This window comes from Tamandua tetradactyla, chromosome 1 (assembly GCF_023851605.1).
Source record: "Tamandua tetradactyla isolate mTamTet1 chromosome 1, mTamTet1.pri, whole genome shotgun sequence".
Taxonomy (NCBI): Eukaryota; Metazoa; Chordata; class Mammalia; order Pilosa; family Myrmecophagidae; genus Tamandua; species Tamandua tetradactyla.
The window spans coordinates 106,100,579-106,108,995 of record NC_135327.1 but is presented as its reverse complement, the minus strand read 5'-3'; the positions used below and the strand labels follow the sequence as shown (position 1 = coordinate 106,108,995).

Genomic DNA, 8,417 nt, shown 5'->3' with positions numbered 1-8,417 from the left:
ATGCCCATTATAACTTCTTTCAAGTCAAAAAGGGGTGTCAGCAATATGGGGTAGCGGGATGGAACTAGTTGATGTTCTTGGAGAGAGTGGCACCTCTGGGTTTTAAGACTTATCTGGCATAGGAACCATCTGCAGATCTTAAGTTTCTGAAAAGTAAACAATGTGTGCAACTTTTGGAGGATCTCTGATAGAGCTCTGGTTGTTCTTTAGGGTTAACAGGAATTATGTGGTTGGGGTTTGGAAAACTTTGGCAATTAGAAATATCTATCTGAAGCCTAGATATCTAGCCTCCAGAATAGCCTCTCAACTCCTTTTTGAACTCTCTTAGCCATTGATACCTTATTTTGTTATGTTTCTTTCCCCCTTTTGGTCAGCAAGGCCTTGTCAATCCCACGGCGCTATATGGCACCTTGCCTGGGAGTCAGTGAGTGCCAGGGAGACTCACTCTTGGACATCAGGTCCCCTGTAAGGGGAAGGGCAATGATTTTATTTGCAGAGTTGAGCTTAGAGAAAGAGAGGCTACATCTGAGCAATAAAAGAGGTTCTCTGGAAGTAACTCTTAGACATATTCCTCACTACAGAAATAAATTTCATAAGAGCAATCCTGAAGGTCAAGGGCTTGGTCTATTAACCTGGGAGTCCCTTTTGAGAGACTGTTTGAGAGAGTATCAGGGGTTTCTTGGGTGGCAGAGTTTAATGTTTCCATATTTTTTCTCCCATCCCTCAAAGGACTTTGCCAATAGTTTTTAATTATCTGCTCAACATACTCTGGGACATATCCAGGAATTACATTAAGCTGTACAGAATTAAAAGCTCTCACACCTATTCTGGGTTCCATGTATTTAGGTTGTTTAAATGAACTATCCACACAGGTTGAGTCAGTTTGTGTACAACAGAAACTTTAGGTTTTGGACAAAATAAAGCCCTCTTCCTTTGGTCTCATACAGTAGGTAAAGTTGTAAAATACAGTCACTGTAATCGTTTATCCTGTATTCTGACTTACCTTAGTATTGTAGGGTTTTTTTTAAAAAAGATCATTTTGAAATAATTTCACTTAAAGGACAGTTGTAAAACATAATACAAAACCAATACAGAGAACTCCAACATATACCCCACCCAGATACCCAGATCCACCAACTTTTAATGCTTTCATAGATTTGCTCTATCATCCTATCTATCTAGGTATCTTCATCATCTTCTTCCTAACATTTGAGAGTAGGTTGTACATATATATCATGCTCCTTAAATACTTACTACTTCCATGTATATTTATTTCCTAAGAACAAGGATACTTACATAACCACTTAGGTACAGTGACCAAGTTATCAAGAAATTTAATATTGATATTAAGCTTACAGTTTATATTCCAATTTTTCATTTGGCATAGTATGGCATATTAAAAAATTTATTTTGAAATAACTTCAAACTTACAGAACAATTACAAAAATAACACAAAAACAATACATAGAATACCAATATAAACCCCCACCCAGATACCCAGATTTACCAATTTATAGGATTCTACACATTTGCTTTATCATTCTATTATCTATGTGTCATCTGTCTGTCTATTATCTGAACATCTGAGAGTAGATTGCATACATCATTCTCCTCTAACACTTAACACTTCCAGATGTATTTACTGAGAACGAAGATACTCACTATATAATCACTTTAAGTACTTAAAGTTGTCAAGCTCAAGAAATTTAACAGTGTTTTAAAGCATAGAGTCCATGTTCCAATTTTTTCAATTGTCCCAATGTCGTTTTTTCTGGGTTGGAAGATTATTTTATTATTATTATTTTTTCACATAAGGAAGCATTTATTTGAGGTTTAACATAAAATTATACAAATAAAATTTGTATAAACAAACCCACACCGAGGCATAACACAGATAGCAAAGAACAAAGTAAAAACAAAGAAAACTAAATGGCAGCTATATACAGTTGGACAATTGTGTCTTGTACACTAGAAATGTACTTTAGCATTTCCTCCTCTTTTCTCCAAAGTCCTCCTTTAGTATGGCTGGTAATTGTTTTGGTGATTGCCACCCCCACGTGATGCCTTGTCATATGTGCTCTGTTGGCCACTGTAGTCTGTATATCCCTGTCCATATCCATAGTTTCCATAGTTATACCCAGTATAATCATATCCGCCATAGCCACTATAGTTCTGATCACCACCATAGGCAGTACTGTAATTTCCATATCCTTGATCATAATAGTTATTAAATCCTTGGTTCCAGTTTTGGCCCTGACCTCGTCGACGACCCCTAGTACCACCTCGTCCAGTAGCTGCAGCTCCTCTTCCTCCTTTCTGTTGTTGCTGTTGCTGCCTATACACCTCTTTGGGTTGTGCAACTTTGATTTCACACTTCCCAGAACCAATTTGATGATATTTGCTTTCTAGTAATTTTTTTAGTGGCTCTTCATCTGTATACGTGATAAAACAAAATCCTCTTCTTTCTTTTGTTTTTGTATCCATGGGAAGTTCAATATTTTCAATCTCTCCAAATGCTCCAAAATATTCTTTTATTTGCTCTTCAGAAGTATCTGGACTCAATCTACCCACAAAAACTTTTTGGGGGGGTTCTTTCCCTTTTAAAGCCTTCGCCCTTTTGGGGTCTATCAATTTGCCATCCAGTTTGTGTTCTTTCAGTTCCAAAACCTTATCAACACTAGCAGCATCCTTGAAAAGCACAAATCCAAATCCTCTTGATCTTCCAGTGACTGGATCTGTTTTATTTGTGCAGTCTACAACCTCTCCAAATCGAGACAAATAGTTAGATCTTTCTTGCTCATATCCCAGCTCAAGCCTCCAATAAACATTTTACCGTCATCCTGCTGATTCTTGCTCGCGTTCATCTTGGATCCCTCTGCGAATTCCTCTATGTTGCTGTACTCGTTCATTGTCCTCCATGGTGGCGGAGCTGTCGGCAGGGGGTGCTGGCGCGCAGACCGAGTCCCGGTAGCAGTGGCAGGCACTATTTTATTATTTTCATTTTAGTAACATATATACAACCTTGAGTCTTCCCCTTTAAGTCCATTCATATATATAATTCCATGCTGTTAATTACATTCACAACATTGTACTACCATCACCATCATCCATTACCCAAACTCTCTCTTCACCCCTTTATGGGGCTTTTTAAAAAGATGATATAATAAATGTTGCAAAGCACATAGAATAGAGCATTTCACACAGGAAGGGCTCAATACATTTTGCTAGACTCAACATAAATGGCAAGACACTGTTATGATTGGTCATGGGGGTGGAAACCAAGATGGCTATGAGGATAGAAATCCTCTAAACTGGACCAAAAAATTCCTTAGCGAAGGGGAGAGAAGAAAGAAAGAAGAAAAGGTACACAGGTTCTTGTAGGCAAGTTGACTAAAGGAATTAAAATCAAATAATGAGAAGTTAAAAAAAATGTAGTTTAATAAAAAGAAATTGGTAGGCAATAGGGAGGAAGAAGACCTTGCCTTCTTTTTGGCTGACTATAGAAGCAGGGGTAGGCAACAAGCTCTGTAGAGGAAGCTCTAAGAGTTGTAACGACTCTTGGGGAAAGCTTGGAGGAGATGGAGGGAAACCCTGAGAAACAAGTAGGATTAAACCCAGGTTTTCCTACAGGATTAGGCTATGGAGGTCACAGAGGGAACAATGGAACCAAGGGGGAAAGGAGTATTGAAAGAGAATTTTATGGAAGAAAATGTGGATAATAAATATGTGCTGGGAAAAAGGAGCAAGAATGAAAATGAGGAAGTATTAGAGTGGGAAAAAGAAGTAGGACAATACAGGAAATAGAAAAAACAGTCAACAACCTATTTTTCATGCACCAAAAGACATAAAGAAAAGACCAGGTACATGGTCAGGGTTGAAAAATGAGGATAGTCAAGTGAAACAGTTATGATCATAGAGTTTTGCAGGTAGAGGGTTAGAGATAGCTTAAGTCTGAACCCTTATCTTACAGATAATTCTCAGCTCAACTCAGAAAAATCCAAATCCATATTATGACACATACCCAGAGCTGAGGCTTGAAGCATGATGCCCATAGAGTGGTTTGGATATAGGAATCCCTTTCACACATAAAGACATGTGCAAATATGGGGTGGAAATGAGCAGCTCACAATTTATTAGGCCAGCTGGATTCTATTATGGCTACACCAATATTTTCTAGGGTTCTTGTCAAGAATATGATTTTAGAGCAACCTATTTAAGGAAGTGAAGATTTTAGTCCCTCAGACCTTAGAATAATGAACTGTCATATAAATCTGAGAAATTCACCCAGATTTTTGCCAGCGATCCCAGAGTACAGTAGAAAACTCTGAAACCAAGTAGAAGTGAAGCAGGAAGACAAGTAGTTTATGAATGGAAGAGTTGCTAATACATTTTGATCCAGAATTAATAACAGAAGACATTCTAAATAATTTAACTTTTTTGTTTATGGAGCATTTGCATGGGGGTAATATATCCAAAATGTTTTCCCAAATATTCATTTTTAAATAGATATAGCTAATGAAGATGAACAGATTTTACTTCTAATAGTTTTGTCCTTTCCTCATAAAAAGATCACTCAATTTTTTGCAGAACTATCATATTTTGAGACATGGACTTTCAGAAGTAAGAGACTTCTGTGTATATGTTAAATATGCAAGGCATTAACAATTTTGGATTGACACAATCATTTTTCTATTGTGTACTTCAATTCAAATCTCTGAACTTAAATTTCAACTCTAGGTGGCAGTTTACTCCATCACTTCCTTACGTTCATTTAACAAGCAGTAGATTCATTCACAGTTTTTCCATGAATGCATAATTATGTGTAAAAATTAGCTCCTGGCTCTTAGTATCTCTTAAAAATAGATTTTGTTTTAGGAATAAAATTGTGGCTTAGGAGGCAGGTTTTTCATAAATCTTGTCATTTCTTAGTTTCATTAAACTGATGGGATGAAGAAAAAGAGAATAAATAAATATGAACGTTTTAATCAATTTTTTGAGGAATAGAATTCTCTTAAATAATCTCAATAATTCTATGTCAAGATTGTTTCTATCATGTAGAGTATAATTTATTACGCATAATTTTTTTTCACAAATACACACATCTTCAGCAATATCAAAGAAGTCCAAGACTTTGGATTTTCTGAGATCATTTTATTGTATTGATATCGTTGCAGAAAAAATTTCCTATTAAAAAAAAGGGACAATTACTCATATCTGTGTTTCTTTGCATTTCATTGATGGAAATAGTCAAAGTAAGATTTTAATTGGGTTGTCAAGGACTAAAATACCTAGGCTGCCTGATTAACAAACAAAGCCTACCCTCATCCATTCACCCCAAAACACATCTGTGGGAGATATTTTGTTGTGTTTTAATTGGTCAGCACCCCCATCAAGGAATATGCAGAGTAGTAACTCTCAGGCACTTAACATACAAATAACTTTCTGCACTCACAGGTTTTCCAACCTCAACAAGAGAAAAATAGATAGAGGATTTAAACTTTGTCCTAAAACTAGATTATATATTATTACTCTCCTCATTTCACAGATGATCTGTGAAATGAGGGGGGTCATGGGCATGGGATAAGAATATGCCTGTACACAGTGACTAGCACATGTGCATATTAGTTATTCTTATTCTTACCATTCATATATTTATTAATCAACTGTGACAATTAGTATCTCAAGGAGATTGGTCAAAGTGGCAAACTCAGAAAGAGTTTTTATCTATAAAGTTGTCTGCCTTTGGCTCCCCTAGTCCTAGCCCTGTCCCCATCCTCTCCTATGTATAAAAAGGAACATAGGAAGAAGCCATATGGCCTGGGTGTAGGGGGTGAGGGTATTAGTCACTGAAGTGTGAAGATGAACAATTTCCAAAATATATTTAATTGTTTATAAAAATGAATACAAAATTATATTTGGCAAAACTTGGAATGGTTTCTACATTTCCCCTTAATGTACATCCGTATCTATATGCATATATATTTTTAATATATAAGTATGGAGAGAGAGGTATGCATTTTAATATCATCACCATCTGTACTTTCATTTTATTGAATGGTATTTTCAGAATTTTTGTAGAAAATCATAGGTACAAACCCTTGTCATAGAAAGTGATCTCTCATTTCTCTGAGGTTCCATTTCTAAACTATTCACATAAATATGTCTAAATAGTAGCATCCTTCATCTTCCGACAGAAGTGATCCCCTCTGGCAGAGCCTCCCAACTGGCATGACACGGAGGGAATAGGTAATAGTTATGCTGACTTGTTGATCCTTACAGGCCTCTAGACTTAGGTGGGAGAGGACTAGCTGCCTATGGAGCCAGTTGACCTCAGCAGTAAACATCCAAACATAGATGCTGTAATTTCTATGTGTGTTCTCATGGAGAAAAACTATCCTAGTGTCACCAGGTGTTTTCATTATCAAAGGATGAATATGTTGCATAAGTATATGACCTCTCAATGATCTTTCCTAAGAAGACTATTGATCAAATGAAAAAGAGCCTTTCGTGACTCCCTGTGGACTACTGAGCAAGGCCATACTGCTTATGGTGGTATTCAAGTCCCTCTGTTATCTGGCTCCTGCCCTTCCAGGTCTATTTCCCACCAATACCTTTCACACCCCACAGGCCAGCCCAAATGAGCACCTCAGTGTTTACAAGTCCAAAATTTTACCAAGTCATCGTTCATGCCATTTCTCTGTTTAAAATACCCAGCCCACACTTCATTTCCATATGCCCATATCCTGCCTGATTCAAATGTAACTGTCTCTATATAACCTTCTTGATTCCTCCAACTGGAACTAATCCCTGCCTCTTCTCAATAACTTCAATATTGTCTCTCTCTCATTCTCTCTTTCCACGTTGTATATGCATCTTATCTCCTGGATAATTTAACTAGGACAAAACTCAGCTACATATAACTGAAAATTACCAAATTACCCAAAATAATAATACTGTTTTTTTCTCTTAACAAATGAAGTCTGGAGGGAGAGACAGCTGCAAGCTGTTTCAGTTAATGCTCACAGTGGCCTCAACCTATGTTCTTTAACCTCATTTTTCTGACACCCTGGCACATGGCTCCAACCTCATGGCCCAAGATGGCTGCTCAAGCGAGGACCACTATATCTGCAGTCTAACTAGCATGAAGGAAGGAGGTAGAAGGACGGTGTTCCCTTTGTACGTTAAGGGTGCTTTCTGAAAGACATATACATCACAGTCACTTAAAACACATGAACCAGAATTGAATCACTGGTCCATATCTAGACAGAGTAACTGCAAAATGCAGTCTTTATTCCACTTGATATATGCCTTGTTTAAAAATATGGGTTATATTACTAGCAAAGCAAGACAGAATGATATAGGGAACAACTATTAATCTCTATTCCATTCACCTATAAGCAATATAACCTTCTTGAAAGACAGATCCATATTTGATTTAATTTTGTAATGCTGGCATCAGGAAGTATATATCTATTGCATGAATAAATGAATAGGTCATGAGGATACTAGTCTTCTATTCTCTTACTGACCCCATCACTTCCAGTGTCATCAAATATTGAGCTTGAATATATCTGGGGCTGATTTTATTTCATGATGCATACTTGACTACAGGATATTGAGAAACAAAGTGGAATTATTTAATATAGGGAAGTGAAATGAAAAGAGATCACCCCCAAAATTTTGAGGGATGGGAATCTGGAAATAATATGCATATTAGACTTGCATTAACATCAAATATAAATATTATTGGCAGGCCCATTGTCATTGCTCCACTCCAGCTATCTGTATGTGGTTTGAAGCTGTATGTACCCCAGTAAAACATGTTCTTAAATCTAATTCATTCCTATGAGTGTGAGCCCATTTTAAGTAGGCCCTTTTGATGAGCTTATTTCAGTTCAGGTGTGGTCCACCATAATCAAGATGGCTTTTAATCCTATCACTGGGGTCCTTTATAAATGGAATGAAATTCAGAGGATAGAGAGGGAAAGCCACAGGAAGTAAGACACCAAACATCGGTATAATGGGGAAGAGAAGGGGACGCCAGGAGACAACCCCATGTGACAGTGTAAGGATCAGGAATCACTGGCAGCCAGGACCCAGAAGACCACAGTCTTCAGGGAGAAAGTGTCACTTTGATGACCACTTGATTTGGACTTTCTGTTAGCCTGAAAACCATAGGCCAATAAATTCCCCTCGTTTAAGCTGACCCATTGCATGGCATTTGCTTGAGCAGCTAAGGAAACTAAAACAACTTGTATGTCTCTCTTCTGTGGACACAAATTTGAAGTTTATAAATCTGATCCTAACTGGTTATTAGTACCATTGGGATTGTCAACTGCAAATTAAAGAAGAAATGTGAATGATTCTCTTTAGTGATCCTTTCTCTCTGGGGCCATTGACAGGTTGTTTTACTTTGT

At 37.2% G+C, this 8,417-nt stretch overlaps 1 pseudogene; it reads right to left on the bottom strand.

Annotated features, from left to right (window-relative positions):
- Positions 1-2,016: 2,016 nt before the first annotated feature.
- LOC143685875 (heterogeneous nuclear ribonucleoprotein D-like pseudogene) lies at positions 2,017-2,909 on the bottom strand (annotated as a pseudogene).
- Between the last annotated feature and the right edge of the window lie 5,508 nt (positions 2,910-8,417).